Source organism: Festucalex cinctus, chromosome 12 (genome assembly GCF_051991245.1).
Source record: "Festucalex cinctus isolate MCC-2025b chromosome 12, RoL_Fcin_1.0, whole genome shotgun sequence".
NCBI lineage: Eukaryota > Metazoa > Chordata > Actinopteri > Syngnathiformes > Syngnathidae > Festucalex > Festucalex cinctus.
This window is the reverse complement of record NC_135422.1, coordinates 11,322,051-11,340,054: the sequence shown is the minus strand read 5'-3', so window position 1 is coordinate 11,340,054 and position 18,004 is coordinate 11,322,051. Positions and strand designations below refer to the sequence as shown.

General features: G+C 39.3%; 1 long non-coding RNA gene across 1 annotated transcript in view; it reads left to right on the top strand.

Annotated features, from left to right (window-relative positions):
* Positions 1 to 13,264: 13,264 nt before the first annotated feature.
* LOC144031093 (uncharacterized) overlaps positions 13,265 to 18,004 on the top strand; it is a 25,040-nt gene continuing 20,300 nt past the window's right edge. The window contains exons 1-3 of the long non-coding RNA XR_013287437.1: positions 13,265 to 13,337; positions 13,896 to 13,995; positions 14,286 to 14,393. This is a non-coding gene — a long non-coding RNA (uncharacterized LOC144031093). The remainder of the gene's footprint in view (positions 13,338 to 13,895; positions 13,996 to 14,285; positions 14,394 to 18,004) is intronic.

Here is an 18,004-nt window from a genome sequence, read left to right as displayed (position 1 = left end):
AGCAAGTTATCCAGGTGCTGAAGTAGCAAAGCACGACCACCCAGGGCTGGACTGCCCATCTGGCATACAGGGCAGATGCCCGGCGGGCACCTTTTCATTATTTTTTTCCTACATTTTACCACAAGCGATTGGCCCACAATTTAGAAGGATCAGTCTCTTAATCCATTTCAAACATAGATAGCAAACTGTAACAGTATGATGGGAAACTATGCAAAACAACAACAACAACAATTTTGGAAGGGTCAAATACTTTTTCATGACACTTCATGGCCACCGCATAGAAATGCACATTTTTTATTTTTTTTTCCAATGGATAGCTATTTGAATCCGCACTTGAATGAAACCCGTATGCAAGGGAAATAGAGCATCTGACAAACGACATAATGAGTTTGATTGATTGCTCTCTTTGCTAATTGCATACAAAATGAAAACCATCTCCGACTATTCCTGGGAGTGATTATAACACTTTGTGATCAGCATCGTGGGCTAGGTGCCGGCTGAAGCATGAAACGCTGCGAAGAAAGTATGCTTTTATTGCTACATTAGTATGTGGCTCACATCCTGCTGATACACTGCTAATTAGCCCCGAGCTCAGAATGGGCACGGTTCCAATTAGTGGTCGATGTGCCCTTTTCAGTGCACAACAGTCATTCCCGAGTGTGTGTGCGCGTGTGTGCGTTTGTGTTTGTGTGTGCAGTGACAAGCGGCCACCGCCGGAATGTCAGCAGAGAGGTGATAATTTGTTTTTGTTTGTTTTTTTCCAGGGCTGTGGAGCAAGAGTGTTTGGCTAGCAGGTTTCAAATACATAATGATAATAAAGTGTTCAGTACAGACGGTGGATTTAAGACTATGACAACCTATTAGGGTCAAGTATAAAAATGTTATTTTTAGAGGGTAAACTTCATAAAAGTCAAACTTCATAAACTCAGAACATTTTTTTTTTTAATTACTTAGGTAACATGGCTGAGCTTGAGTTGAGATATAGTTATCAATATCAATTAAAATATCAATATCAATATCAACGTAAAATATCAATTTTACAGAAAAATAAATGAGTAAACTTACTTTGGGCTTTGTAATCATTCAGGCTACTCATTTAGATTTGTTAAATTATTTTTAAATTATCCATCCATCCATTTTCTTGACCGCTTATTCCTCACAAGGGTCGCGGGGGCTGCTGGCGCCTATCTCAGCTCTGGGCAGTAGGCAGGGGACACCCTGGACTGGTTGCCAGCCAATCGCAGTATTTTTAAATTATTTTATTTCAATTGATTGTTTTATTTTATTAATATTTTGAAAATATTTAAAAAATATTTCAAAACTCATTTGAAGATTAAATAAAAAAAAAAAATCTTGGTGGTGCTACAGCTTGATTAAAAAATAAAAGTTATGCAGTTTATATTAGTCATTTTTTCTTCTATAAAAAGTGTAATATTTGACAAAAATTAATGATAATGAAACCCTTTTATGCCTCATGCTGCTGGCTTGATAAGACAAATGCTAATTAAAACACTGCCTGTACTGCTAATAAAGGCTTTATGATGAGGTTTATGAATATAATTGATCTCAAGGGGAAAGTTTGTTTTGAAAGAAAGAAACTCCACTGTGACACAAAACCTCTGAGCTTTTCAGAGGTTTGCGTTTGCTCTTCTTCTTCTCTATTCTCTTCCCTGGTAGGTCAGCTCATTCGTCTTGAGGCCTTCTCAGATGTCAGAGCAGCGCGTGGCTCAATCGATCAGGGAGACCGACTGCCCTTTATTTGGAGGTGCGCGTTTGTGTTTTCATGCACACGTGTGCACAAACAAGACATCTGATTCAGGGACATTCTTACTAGAAAACACTTTACATCACTTCTCGGGTGTTTTCTGCTTGCCTATTCTATTGACATTTCGCTTATTTTATTATATATTTTTTAGACTATATGTATATGTCAAATCAAGTCATGTTTCTTTATATAGCCCTTATACTCATATTCACATACTGAGAAAAATGCTGTTATGCTTTCATCAAAAGTTAATCAAAAATCCAACAAATATAATTTAATTATAATTCGTCTTATGTAGCTAGTTATTGTTTTGTTTAGATGGCTAATTGTTAGCCTTTGATTTAAGTTTAAAATATATGGTGCGACAATTTCAATGATAGTTGTATGTCCTAAATTATAGATGTCCTAAATTGTAGAAGTAATACTAAAGAATAAAAATTGTATGTGTTTTTATAATAAATCAACTGTCTGATAAAAATCCTTATCCGCCAGTGACCCTTGTACTGTTCAGCAAGAGAACTGAGTGCGATGCTAGCTTCTTGCGCTTGCTAGCTTCCGCCTCGGTTAACATTTATACATTACATTACTGATAGACTTCATTTTATATTTGTGTTTAACAAATGATTGTCCAATCTAGTTTATCTCAATGGGAGATTCTGTTTTGAAAGTCGGCCATTTCACGGACACAACCGAAGTAAAATGAACGTTTTAGAATCTTCGCATGATGGGTCATGCTGGGAAATTGCCGCCAACTGACGTAAGAACAGCTCTCTGGCAACTCTTTGTGCTGATTGCCTCTCATTGTGTCGATTTGAAGCCGATCCAGCAGCAGATGTACAGTATTAAAAAAAAAAAAAAAAACTTCCTTGAAATAACTGATTTGGGTGATTGTTGCGCCTTGGCAAAAGGTAGGCAGCCACTGAGTGCTTTCCAGATTAGAAATGTGGCAGGTGATGAGGCGGCAGGCAGCTTTTTTTTCGCCCATCAAATCAGTCTGAGAGCTGCAGAAAATCAGTGTATGTGTGCGAATCCCGCGGTGCAAATCACCACTGCAAATGAGAGCGGCTGACAAAGCGCCCGCTGGATAGTCAACAATAATAACACAAGAGAGTGAGAAAGAGAGAAGCTACAACAGAACAACAAAATATAAAACAGGTTTCGGTACGTCACGAAAATTCAGTTCAATATTTTTGTTGAAAACACCTAGAATTGCAGCCTGGCTAATCAAAACTATCTGACACTTGAAATGGTTGCATAATTCTTAAATTGGGTATATTTTTGCCCTTTCACATCTGACAGTTTGCAGTGGACAGCAGTACGTACCGCACAATTCTATTAAAAAATAAACAAATAAAACCTAGTGTTTGCTTCAAGTTTTATTTTTCTTATTAAATAAACATTCAGTAAACCATAATGGATTGTTTTTTTTTCGTGCGCATTAACTTCGTTTTGGTCTAACATATTTATATTGGATGTAATTTGACTTTTCGTCACTAGATGGCGGCACATTTATTTAATTTGAGACAGTGTAGATTTGAAAGAAGAACAAAAGCAGGAAATATTGTATTTTAGCATAGCCTAGTTTTTGTTGATAATTATTGAACGTCATCCTCTGTTATCCTGCTTTTTAAGCCTACAGAAAGTGACTGCTGTAGTTTTTTTTTTTTTTTAATGTACAATACATCTATGGGCAGGATTGATCAATAAAGTTTGTTAGTTTGGAATAAAATGAGATTTGCTTACATTTGCTTATTTTTGTGTTATCTATTTAACTGAATTATTTTTAAAGCACTTTTAAAACACCTTTAAAAAAAATCACATCCACAAATGCTATAAAAATGTGTCTCTAGGGTATTTCTTTGTCGTGGATTTCACTTATTGCGGCACTGGTCTGGAGCCAATTTTATTGGCGCCTGAAATGACTTGATGGATTTCCCATTCGTTTCAATACGAAAAGATAATTTGAGATATAATTTTTGTAACGCTCGAAGTGAGGTTATGGAATGAATTCAACTTTTATGTCAAGGCGCCACCGAATATAATGATATATTGACAAGTTATTCACCAAAACGCTAAACAGCTAAGCTAACAAGACTAGCTATGGTTGCTATGTTTGTATTGATATGGTGATATCTATATCTATTGATATGGTGCATGCAACCTTCACATGGACAGTCTTTCTACCATTTTTTTTTTTTTTTTCAAAACTGTAGAATATTTCTAGTATAGCAACAGTAACCAAGGTGAAGTGGGTGTTTTAATAAAAGGCCTATTAAAGCAGATGAATACCGCCCTCAATTTACCCGTCTTGTGGGTGCATGCGTGCTTTTTGCTGCAACTCCAGCGTGAGAAAAACAGAGGCACACTCCTGCCAATCACGGTCACGGTCAATCAAACTTAATTGGCTTTCCCGCAATCAGACGTTATAGCTTTTAAGGTGAACATCATTTTGACGACTGTTATTGTTAGGAAGAAAAGGCGGAGTGGGGGTAAAAAAAAAATCCAGTCAGAATGTTTAACCTTTCCAAACGCCTGCCTGACTCTCTGGAGCGGATCGCATCTCCACTCTAGCTTCTGTTTATTCCCGTCTTGTTCTTGTGACTGTTGGGGAAAAGAAAAAGAGAAAAAAAAAGAAATGTACTTTTTTTTTCTTTGACAGGAACCCCACAACAGCTGTCAGAGACATTCAGCAGCATGAAAAAAAATAGAAAAGCAAAATGCAACATCGTCTAGAGTTGAGGGAGAAAAAAAAACAAGAACGAAATATATTTTGTTTTCTCTCGCTGACTCCGGTATGGACGAGGCATAAAACAGGAAGCTGTGACAGAAAGGGGCTGATTGAAGGTTTGGGGAAAAGCGTTTCTTGGAAAGCTCCCAAATAGTCTTCTCAAAGAAGCACATTTAATGAGGGATTTGAAAATACATTTAAACTTTTAACCCGGGCTTAGTCTCGTCTGGTTGCCCTAACACTTACTCACATTGCTTCGAAACAAAACGTTGTCACACCGTATGGTTCTTTTCAACCTTTATTGAGCCAAGGCACATATTTTACATTAGCAAAATCTCAGGCAACCCAACACCAAATAAAATAACACAAAACATATGTAACAAATTTTGATGATCTTATCTCAATTTTCAGTGATACCTTGACTTATGTATTTCATTCGCACAAATCGACTCATTCCTAAAATGCATCTTACTAATTGTAATGAATTCAAATGTTATTAATCTGTTCCACTCACCACAAAAAAAACCATCCCCCTTTTTTGGAAGTAAAACAGTACTAAATTGTCAAACATAAGCACTTAGCAAAACATAATAAAAGAATACAAAGAAATACATTGATTTTCTAAAATTTAATTCAGATGAAAGTCAAGCACAGACTGTAGTACAGTACCCCAACCAGCGCTGGTTGCAGGTCCCACTATTTTGTGGCTTTTTGTTTTGTTTTGTTTTTGTAGCAAGACTGTTTAGTTTGAGCTGGTGTAAGTTTGGAAGAAGAATAACGAAAACAGGTATAACAAGTATTCCCACACAAATTATATTTCATCCTGTGTAATCCTGCTTTTTACGCCTACGGCTGTAGGTTCACTTTACTATGCTATGTACAGCTATTTTACTATAAGAGATAAGTTTATAATGTTTGTGATTGTATTGTTAATAATTAAGTTATTTAACTTATTACGTAAATAGAAACATAAAACTTCCTTATCCAGGATGAGTATTACTTTTGGGTTGTTTCATTAAGCTGGATTTAACTTTTAGTGAATAAATAGGATATAAAGCATCACCTGTACAATTTTTTAAAGTTTTATGATGCTGACAGAGCCTGGAACAAATGAATTCCCTTCACATTATCCGATGGGAAAAGTTGCTGTTGTAATGAGAACAACTTGGAAGTCAACCAAGGTCATGGAAATAATGGCGTTCCACTTTGGAGGTTCTGCTGTGATTTTTCTGCATGAGAGAAGTGCTCGAATGCAGATGACATCGAAAGTTTGTTTCTTTTTGGCAAGTGCAGACTTTTGGGGCCCGTTACAGGAAGTTGATGCACGCGCGGGTGTATCATCAATGACAACAGACGAAGCAGAAGTAGAAGATGAAACAGCGCGAGGAGACGTGGTGGCACAGCAGGACACAATGAGATGAAGATGAGGCAAAGAAATCAAAAGTCGACTTGCTTCTATTATATATGAGAAAATAAGACGCGGCACAGAACTGGATTTTGAGGGATCTTATTTCTCCCGAATGGTACAGAAGACGGGTTTTCCCATTGGCACGATTTCATCAAGCTGTTCAGTTCAATTTAGTTCAGCGCAATACGGTAATGGTGATGGTGACAAAAATTCACGGCTGCCTTGAGATACGAGTGACCTGACTAACATGTTTTGGTTAGAAAAAAACAAAACTGGGTTCTGATCAAGCAACAAAATCCATATTTAATGACATCATCTGAGGAAAGGAAGTGAGTTGGAAATTGTGTCCCCGTTCAGGTGCAGCGGGTGACCGGCAGATTGAGTCAAACCGTAGCAGCCTGCTGACCAGCTGCTCCTCCACTACGGGGAGGCCTCAATCCCTCTGACGGTCCGCTATAATCCCACTTCCGCCACTTTCAGTGGTAGATACGACCTCGTCCGTCCCTCATCACTATGGCCAGAAATGTCTCGGAAAAGGAAAGGGTGGTGTACAGTAGATGGGGGTAGCAGAAGGTTGGCGCATCACTCGTTGGCGATGTGATTTGTGACAGCGTGATGCTCCCTAACGCGATTTCCCCTTCGCAGGCCTCCTGCCGCGTCAACACGAAGCTCCTGCCGCTTCCGATACGCCATTTTGATATTTTCAAATTTACCTTTGCTCCACGTATACCTCCTCACTCACCACTTTTCGCGCACAGCACCTGCCTTCACACCGCTTTGTTATTTTGCCGGCGTTAATACGCTCGTCTAGCCGCCTGCATTGAATCGCAATCTACTCCGCAGAGATGGAGCATCAAACAGAAAATAAAAGCGCAGAAGAAGAAATGAAACACATGAGAAATGAGTCTGGAAGGAGTCTTGGTTCATGGATTTTTTAATCTTTTGACAAAATTCGTTGCAAGGTGATGACAGGCTAATATTGCTCGTGGTAAATTGATCAAGCTTTGCTCGCCTGAGAAATGTGGCGTGCTTGCAGAACAACTGTAGCTAAACAAAATGATATTTTACGGCAGACTCGCACTTCGGCTCCCAAGGACTGTCATGCCAAAGGTGCCGACACAGCAAAATCTGTACTTCTTTTGTTTTGTTTTAAATCTTCATGAGAAAGTTGCTGACTGAACATCCTCTGCAGTGAGTTTAATAAATGGTGAAGAGTGATGACGATTAAAAACAATAAAATAAAAATAGGGAGTTACAATGAGGGCCTGACCGATATGGATTTTATTTTTATTTTTTTAAACCAATGCTGATTCTGATATTTGACAGGATAAAATGCTGATATAGATAGAGCTAGATATAGCTAGATAGTTAGAGATAAAGCTAGATGGCCAGAGATATAGCTTGATAGCTAGATAGCCAGAGATATAGCCGAGCTAGCTAGCTACCTAGCTAGCTAGCTAGCTAGCTAGCTCTAGATAGATAGATAGATAGATAGATAGATAGATAGATAGATAGATAGATAGATAGATAGATAGATAGATAGATAGATAGATAGATAGATAGATAGATAGATAGATAGATAGATAGATAGATAGATAGATTTTCCTAGCACTCCTCGCAAACAAATCCCGAATGTTACAATGTGCTAAATATAATGGAGTCATGTCAGTGGCCATTAACAGCAGAGGGTGGCAACTATTTAGCCTGTGGTTAAATGTGTCTCCAAGCAAGGGTGAATGCAACTGGAAGCCGCACACTGCCTGACCGACCAGTCGGGTTTAACGGACCGTGAATGACGAGCCATCAGCGCGAGGCCCTCAAGACTGGCAGATGCTAATTTAGGACCATAATGATGCACGCACGCAAGCAGACCCCCGCCCCAAAAAAGAATCCAGTCATTAGCAAACGGGAGACGGACTGTGACATTCGTGCACAGGTTTTGATTTGAGGTGAAGCCACCAACTCTTATATCACACTTTTCATTTTCAAAAATATCTTCAGAATAATCTTTGACTTCAAATTGTGACCACAGAACTTTTTAAAGCACATTTCTGCATTTTCAGTTTCACATATTCAAGATTCCCATTACCAACATTTTCCATGATATAGTTGCCTCTTTGTACTCTTTTGTACTTGTACAGAAGAACATTTTAAAAATATTTGAGTCACTTCAAGAAAAGTCACCAAGTTTGATTGTGAAAAAATGAAGAGAAAAAAAAATCTATTTTTATTGCTGTCAAATATCCAAAGAGATCCAGTTTTAGCCGAACTGTATGTGAGTGTTGTATGTGAGTTGTGGTGCAGAAAAGCTTATGCAGTGATAAGATGCTTATTTTTCCATATTTGCGATTAGTCAGTGGACAGACTGTTGCACACCTCATTAGAGCCTCGCATGTGTCAGAATGTTAACACAAGACCTTGATTTCAATTTTTTTTTTTTTTTTTTTTAAAGTGCCAATAATGTTGTTTGAAAATCTGCAATGCAACCTTTCGTTTAATGACTCATAAAAGTGAACATGATATCAGCTCTCTACGGCTGGATTTACATTGCACTTCCAATTTAGTGCCTACATACGATTTATTTTGCCATTTATTTAACATCAACATGTTAAATATAATAACCCTTAGGCCTTGTTCGATTTTACTACTCTTTCAGCTTCTTCATGGCCAGACATGTATTTTTTTTTTTTTTTTTTTTTTTTTTTTTTAGCATTAAGCTGATGATTTTAACTAAAATCAGTTCTTGTCATTAGTATAAAAAATCCAATCATTTTGATTTCGTACTCTTCGAATTTCAACTTGTTTACACGATGCACAGGTTGTGAAAGCACCTCAAATATTCTCAGGAACAACTTCTTCTTCTTTTTTTTTTTTTTTTTTTTTTTTTTAAATCCTCTATCACTAATACAGCCAGCAGAGGGAGTGTCCACTTCATAAATTAAAAAGTAATTTTACATAGTCAGCAGAGGTTATCCTGGCATGACATGGAAAATTTTATCATTCCTCTGGACTTCAATAGGCCAAATATTACATGACTTCATTTGTATGTTCAATTCTTGACTGGTTCTCGCCTCTGCCTCAGAGTTCAGTTCAGAGGTTGTGGGTTCAAATCCACATTAAGTTCACTGAAGACTTGAGGTGTGAATAATTATTTTTTCTATACTGTACATGCCCTGCAATTGGGTGACAACCAGTCCAGGTGTACCCCACCTCTTGCCTTTCGTCACCTGGGATAGGCTCCAGCACACCCTCTACTCAGAAGGTAATACACTGAAGAGGGAATGAGTAGGCAGAAAATCCAGAGACCCAACTCCAGGGAGATAAGCATTAAAATCTAATTGACAGCCACCAAAAAGGTTCATATTAGACATTTTTTGGTTGGGGCACATAAACAATAAATATTTCCAGTGAATAATAATGCAAATCAAAAATGCCTAAGGGGCTCACCGTGTTTTTATACAAGGATTAAAAAGTCAGCTTTGCAAAATGCTCCCCTTATAAATTGAGGTGACTTGTAATTCTCACTCACCTTAAACAACAGTAAAAGCACAACTCTTACAAGTCATTTGGAGGAGTTCACGTCGCCACTGCACTCTTCACCTTCAAGCTGGAGAGCCTTCGAAATGAGAGGCTACTCAACCATGAAGACACGGGCACCTCCAAACCATCAACAAGTCCATTTTAATTCTCGACACAGGTGAACAGAGAGGCACTTCTATTAAAATTGGAAATGGCACTGTGGGGGGAAAAAAACTAAATCACATCAAGGCACCAGCAGGGAAAGAGAACGCGAGTGGCGTTGGGCATTGCGAGGGTTGTCAGATGAACCTCGCAGGTAGAAAGAAAATCGGTGCAAGCAATGTAATTTTTAATTTTGTTCAAATGCAAAAGGTCACCCGTCGCGCCACACAATGAATGCGCCACCGCTGGTGATTGCTTTACATTCGTTCATTAAAAAGCTACCATGCTTCGAGGCACAAAGCGAAGATTAAGAACCATTTCCTCTGCCCGCCGTCTGCTCGCCGCTTCTATTTTTTTACGCTCCAGGCTCACGCCGTTCTGTTTCATTATTTAGTTTCTAATTGAAGCACCTGTAGTTATGCCTGGACTGGCTTCAGTGTCCACTGGACTTCATATCTCCTGGTGGTGGCACTCAGTTGGCATCATTTTGCACCATTCTTATCTGTCGGCCCAAAACTTTATATAGAACATTCTCTTCTTGAATCATCTTTGTAATATCCATTCTTTCTCGATTCGTATATGCTGTTAGATGTAATATTCTTGCATTGAAAATGAGACAGCCAACATAGGTTAAAATAACGTTGCTAGCCTTATCAGCCGTTATTGGAATTTTTTATGTTAGCATTAAGCTAGTGCTTAGCTAGTGCTAGTGGTATTTTTGCAAGACAAACTAATATGGTTTGTTTAAGGGGTGATTGTATTTGTTTAATGATTATTTACTTAATTTGGTAGTGGAAATTAACAATTGATTTATTTTTTGAAGAACTGTTCATAATCTGCTAGAAAAGTAAACAGAGCTACAGCATACATTGAGTTTTGTTGGATGCGCAGATTAGCGTTAGCTAGCAGCCTTAGCCTCTGATAAGCGGCACTTTTTTTTTTTTTTTGCTTGTCTCCATGCACCTTATACACACAGTTTAGTGTTTGAAGTGCAGCCTCCATGAGTGAAAATGTTTTAATTATCTTTTTGAATGCCAGTTCCCCCGCCCCCCGTTCTAAATAAGCAATAATCACTGTATGTAATTGAAGCATAGCAGAACCACTTGCCTCATAACAACTCTCTCCCGACACCCCTGATCGTCATGGCAATTATTCAGCCATTCTAGTAGAAGAGCTCCTTCATTGGAAATTGTCAGAACTGAACTTCAATCCAAATTGTTGCTTTAGGTAAAGATTTGCCATGACCCTGCCGAGAAGAGCCATTCAGGATACAAACAAATGAAAATCTCAGAAACGATTGGCTTATCGGCATTTGCTTGAACCGACCAACAAGCCAGTGGGCACAGTTCCACACAAAACGCGACACACTCACAGATCAATGGATCATGTTTGGATCGTGCCGAGTGTTAAATGCTGACAATGTATCCATCGATTTGGCTCTTTCTGTAGGCATCGATGAGTTGAGTAATGGGAAAAGCAGCAGTAACCTTTAGATCAGGGATGGGGAACCTTGTTCCTGTCAGTTTTTATAACGTCACCACAGTGCCAAGAAAGAAAAAAAGAAAAAAAAAGTAATGGAACAAGTGCTTTTGAATGTATGTAATAAGTTTGGAGCTTTTTAAGGGCTACTCTAGGATTTTGTTAGGATCTGTGTACCAAAACCTTTAACAATAACTCAGAGATTTGTCATAAAAGTCTGCATTTTGGTTTGAAGCAGCCATTTTGAGGTCATGTTCTTCATCTTCAAATGGCTTTCTTTCTATTCTTATGTCAACTAAATCAATTATTGAAGGTTTCCAATGCTCTGAACTCACTACATTTTGCAGCCATAATTATCCGTTTCAAAATTTACCTACATTTACTTGTAGGTATGTTTAGGAGGCCTACCCCAGAATTAATATCATGAGTAGATCCCAAAAAAGGTCTGAAGAAGCCATGCCATAAAGGACGTCACACAGGACGTCTGCCATTTTGTTTTAAAGTGGTCATCCTATGGGGGATTTGGTCAATTCTAGGGGCACTTGAAAGGTTGTTCTTCAGGATTCGTAAAATAGCGACCACATTTGACCCACAGATGCTATGCAGGTTTGTGTGACGAGGGTCTTGATGAGATTCACAGGCGACCATCTGACATTATTTAGTATGACTCCTGAGCTCTGCTATAAGGGTTTTCCAGATTCATACTGTGTCCCCTTTAGAGGGGCAGAGCTTGAGCCTTCTTTTTCCCCTCCCCCTTCCACTTACTTTTTCATGTCTCCCTCTGTTGGTGATTGTTGTTATGTTTCTTGTGATTGGGGGAATTGCCCTTTTTGGGGATCAATAAAGAAATGTGTGGCTAACCAATATTTATTCCCAAGTTAAGATTTGTTTGCTGATTATTATGTATCTTGTTTAATGATAACAGTGGACACATTATCCCCAAAGCAATCATAGCTACATGCTTAATATGTAAATGTGCAAACAGAAGAGCTATGTTTCCATGGTAACAATAAGGAAAAAATGATAATTAAAGGCAAGGCCTCAATACGAATGATTGCTGAGATGTTTAAGTAGTATGTGTTTAAAAATCCGGTGAAATTGTTGTCTTATTAATCCCACAGACGGCGCTTTTCGAGCTACATATAAGCGAAAAAAGATAAATAGCACTATAATGGACTGTAATTATAATACAAACAATGTGCTGATCCGACGAAATGGATGACTTGGGCTGAGTGCATTTCCGTCGTGCCTTCCTGGCATTTAATGTGCTGTCGCATCACCTTCCGCTAATGAACTTAAAGCAATACCGCCGGGGACGTGACCAAACTTGATAGCCAGCTTGGAACGAGCACAAGCGCAAAGGGGGTGGAAAGGTCACGCGCTGTCCAAGACGCTCGCTAATGATGCTGCTAACTGCCTAAATAAAGGCAAGCGGGGGAAAAGTGCTGACGCAGATGGAAACAACAACAACAACAAAAAAGATACAAAGAACTTCCCGTAGCCGCTAACAGGATCCTCTTATACGCTGACTCTCAGCCTCGATTTTCACTTCCGATTAAAGCTTCATTGTATTTTCTTGCACTGTAGTTCATACACAGAGATCATGAACATGCCACTTTCATCATTGACCCGAGTTCATATAACCTGGTGGTGAAGAGCATGCCAAACCAACAGTTGGCACTAAGCCACTAGGCACGTTAGTGATCTCAGTGAACTAGCTACTACATCCATTCAATGTATCTCAGGTACAGCTTCCACAGAATTCGTCATCATTGTTATTATTATTATTATTATTATTATTATTATTATTATTATTATGTTTTTTTTTTTTTTTTTTGTTTTTTTTTAGACATAGCGAAGCAGCTTGTGGAAACATTTCATAGTGCCTAAACCAGTTAAGAAGTGAAAGCTTTATGTTTGTAGTATTTTACAATTGGCCACCAGATGTCGCTGTGGGGAGATATTTCGAACGTTCTAAACATGGGGGGTGGTGGGGGGAAGGCACAGGCTGTTTTCGCAAGAAGTGCCCAAAGTATTAATTATTTATTGATCTACTTATTTATTTACTTATGTATTTCTGTATATATGTAATTATTTTTTTTGTCTTTCAAAAGTAAATTTCAACGCTTGATTGTTTATAAAAATAAATAAATACTTTAAAAAAAAAAAAAAAAAAGATCTTTCCGCACGATGACGTCCACACGAGACAGCTGAAGGCACTGATTGAGTCTGACCAGCGACCGATTCGAACACTGCAGTTGCAGCTGCTGCTGTCGGCAAGTTGGTCACTCCGTTTTCGTTTTTTTTTTTATTATTTAATGCCAAAGGCAATAAGATATAGTAGTGTTTAATACAGAACACTCACGCAAAACGCGCCTCGTAATTTGAGCGAACTTGTAGGTATTATCAGAGCCCGGCTATGTTACACTTCATGGCGTGCTAAATTGCTAGCAGCTAACTTAAGTTAAAATGTACTGACATGAGTTGTAATTAATTAGCCTTTTGTGCTTTTATTCAGCTTGGAGAAAATGGGGTTTAGCAGCTTCTAACATTGCCATTTTATTGATAGTGTGCAGTTTGATACATTGTGTCCTTATGTGTTTTTTTGTGGTACAAATTTGCTAGTTGTAAGCAGCAGTGGTAGTTTTTATGAAGGCGTGCGTGCGTGTGTTTTATAAATATATACATTTGGTGGTGTGCATAATAAGTAATAAGAAATTATGAATCTGTCCCATGAGCAAACTTGTAATTATCGGGTATTTCTAGAATTGTATTAATGTCACTATGTTTATGACATGCATTAGATTATAGTATATCAACATCTCCTTCTGTAGAGATACGACAGAAGGAAAGGCGAAACAAACACAAAGTAGCTGCTGGATGCTGTGAAAAGCAGCCAATGACTTATCAGTTGGATGAAAAATATCACAAATGGTAAGAATAACATAAAATACATTGAAGAACAAGCACAAATTCATTGTTGTGGTTCAGTTAAATATTTTACTACAACGTATAGCTAGTTTGTTATTGATTAGGTGCAAGAGTTGTAAAATAGATGAATACAAAAGCAAACTGGGCCTTGTTTCCAGATGGAGAGCAAGTAGATAATGATAGATCAGAGTCTCCAAACTGTCAGCAGTTATTCGCAGTGAGCTACTTTCAATGCATAATTGTTGCATTGCATAGACTTGTCTGACCAATTATTCTCCCGTTTTCTTTTGTAGCTTCTACACTCTCTGACCAAATCAATCCAGCTTCCGCAAAATCATCATCATCATCATCATCAATCTCTTCACAGATCTCAAAAGAAGCCATTCAGCATACCCCAACAGGTAAACCATAGACTACTTTTACTTTGCACTGCTCCCTACTAAGCACTGTATATAAGGTGTGTAGTTGTGTACTTTGTACAATGACATGGTATGTTGTGAAGAGTTATGAATATTGGCTGCTACAATTCAGACTGCTCAAGATTAAAGAGAGTTGTCATTACAGCCTTACAGAAGTATAGTTGCAATGACTTATATTGTAAATGATGTTTCTGTAAGGTATTTCAAGCTCTTGTTCCAAGTGTAACAGATGCCACCTTGAGCTGTGCAATTATACTTTAGTATAACCTCACTCAATGCAGGCAAATGCTGACTTTCAGCTCAGCAGTCAGTGCATTCTGCTTCCAAGCTGATGCCAAGGTGATGCCGCGGTTCGAACCCAGAGTCAGTAGACGGAATTCCATCAGTTATACATTGTACTTGTGCCCCCTTTTTTTTTTTTTCTTTCTTTGAGCACCTGCCCCTCCATGTATGCTTCTAAAGTTGGTCTAAAAGTGAATTGTTGCTAAATTGACTCAAGCAATTTTCCTCGTAGTTCTCGGCATTCGTAGTTGTAATGACGGCGAACAATGACGTCATTAGGAAAACTGTTTCCACCTCGTGCATTCCTGCACTCCCACTAAGTGGCGAAACTGAAGCACACTTGTACAATATAATTATGGAAATCACTTTTACACAAAGTCATAGTGAGCCAAATTAACAGGGTTACGTTACACAATATTGAAGTTAAACATCTGTTTTAAGTTTTGACGCTCTTCACCTGTGATTCAAATTGCTGCAAAACTAGATGCTGGTGGTCAGCCTCTCATGAAAACTATTCGCAGAAGCCCGCACATGTGTGACAGTTCAGTTAAGTTTGGAGCCGCCCAAACAAGCATAAAGACAAGTGGCCATTTTAGGGAAGGGAGAAATGCTGTATTAATGAGTGAAGATGTTGACATCCTAAAAAAAAAAAATCTGTGAAAAAGATCTTTTTGCAGAATGTAATCCACAGCACATTTGCCCATCAATGGCCATCAGTGTCATGGGAGCTTTTGTTTATGTCATCCTGGCAAATGGAACCCCCTGATGATTTTGTTCCGTCGTCCTTTCATTACCCCGATAGCACTTCCTCCGTCTGCGCGCCCCTCTGACCTCCTTCTATTCTTCCTCTTGGCTCCCGTCCGCTTGGTCTGGTGTGAAACGGGAAGTGAGGCGCCGCGCGATGCCAGCTCGCACGCTTCCATACACACACACACACACACACACACACACACACACACACACACACACACTGGAAATGGGCGCCTGCGGGGATCTGTATGGCCTCTCAGATGCCCACAAAAGAGACGTGGACCCTCCAAAAATACAACGGGCCTCTCTATTCAAACGTGTGCAGACGTGCCAGCAGTGGCCACCTGCCTGTAACACGCACACACCCGCTTTCTGAATTCTAGTCATTTTCTGTCCCAAACGGGCCCAGCGCAGCCGTGACGCCGTGTTGAGCGAGAACGGGATTAATATTGTGTTTGTGGAATATGAATTTAACAGTAAAACCAACCTGTTTTTAATCCATCTCGGCATGGCGGCCATTTTACTACTTGCTGTCGACTGAAAAATGGGCTCAGGTAATGACCAATCACGGCTCACGTTTTCTGGGTTTGGTCATGTGACATTTGCAAGCTGAGCCATGATTGGTCATTTCTTGATCTATAGGCATCTATGATGTCATTTTTAGTCAACAGCAAGTGGCAGAATGGCCGTTCAACATTAGTACACCAAAACGCAACTTCAGTTCTAATCTTCAACCTGCTCGGGCCTGCAGGGTCAAAATAAATAACCCAAACTTGAATAAAAGTAATCCAACCTGCTCAAAATCCACAGATGGAATGGGTTAATTTCAGCAAGGCACGATTGTGCTGATCCTTGGGGCTTTTTTGACAAAATCATGCCACAGAGATTTTAAAATGTGGGGTAAAAAGGCTTATAATGTCTTCTTAAAATATGCTAATCAAATTTTCCAAGACGCTGCGGTGGCACACAAAGCGCATCTCAATTTGCACGCCGTTAAAAATGTCAAGTTGTTTGCACGTTTTCAAAGCGTAGCAAACCATTTGCTTAATTTGCAGCATGCTCTTTTGGACACGTCGCAGCCGCCAGCTGACGATGATGTTTATTGGGGGCAAAAAAAAAAAAAAAGCAGTCAGCTGCAAATATGAAGCATATCTCTTTATATCCATTTGTGTCATCCTCTACTGTTTGTATTTGTGTGCGTGTGTGAGATGAATTTGATGTTTTTCCAGCGTTTGTCAGGTCCAAAAAGCAGACGTGTGAGGATTGATAGGGGTTATCGTTTGAGAACACATCATTCATCAGGACTTGACAAATCAATATCTGACAAAAAAAGAAGAAGAAAAAAACAAAAACATTGCCACAAGCGGCTGCGTCGACCCTGGATGTGGGTGCCTGTTTCGTGTCTGATGAAATCTGAGGCACGTTGGTGTGTGTGTATGTGTGTGCGTGTGCCGTCAGGCTGGCGGTGTGGTCGGGCCTCCACAAGGCGGATTGACAGCGGCGGATTGGACAATATTTATCTACAACTCGACTGAGGAAAATAGTTTGTCCCCGGTGACATTTTCATCGATTGAAACATGTACCCTGCTACCCCTCCTTCCCCCCCTCCCCAATCCCCTCCACTGAAAAATGACTAATCTTATGACTTGTGTTCTCCGTCTGGGTCACGATGTCACGTCACCTGAACAAGATGTTCTCGCTTTCACACATGGATACGTTTTTCCATATCTGATTTAGTAGCGGGCGGCACGGTGGGCGAGTGGTTAGCACGTCCGCCTCCCAGTTCTGAGGACTCCGGTTCGAGTCCAGGCTCCGGCCTTCCTGGGTGGAGTTTGCATGTTCTCCCCGTGCCCGCGTGGGTCTTCTCCGGGTACTCCGGTCTCCTCCCACATTCCAAAAACATGCATGGCAGGTTAATTGAGCGCTTCAAATTGTCCCTTGGTGTGCTTGTGCGCGTGGATGGTTGTTCGTCTCTGTGTGCCCTGCGATTGGTTGGCAACCAGTCCAGGGTGTCCCCCGCCTACTGCCCAGAGCCAGCTGAGATAGGTGCCAGCACCCCCCGCGACCCTTGTGAGGAATAAGCGGTCAAGAAAATGGATGGATGGATTTAGTAGCAATATCTGATTTATTTATTTTTTTTTATTTATTTTTTATGTACAGTGTGAGTGTACCACCTCTTTTAGCAAACGATAGAGATTGGGCGGACAAGCAAATAGCATATTGACAATTCCAAGCTTACGTCAAAAGTCGAAATGGCGGTCAACTCCGCGAAAGGAAGCTCTCCGTTCATTAAAAAGCAATGGACATTGCATCGTTGGAATTTGATTTGTGAGGATTATTTTGATTTCAAAATGTGATGAAAGGTCGTTTGACTAGTATAACAATCTGCCTGGTTTTGTATACTAGTCCCGTTTTTTATTTTTATTTATTTATTTATTTATTTATGTATGTATGTATTTATTTATTTATGCAGATCCCAATTAATTCTAAAAAAAGGACATTATTTAGATGTTGACCAGTATGTTGTAATAAATAAATAGAATTACTGATTTATTCCACAT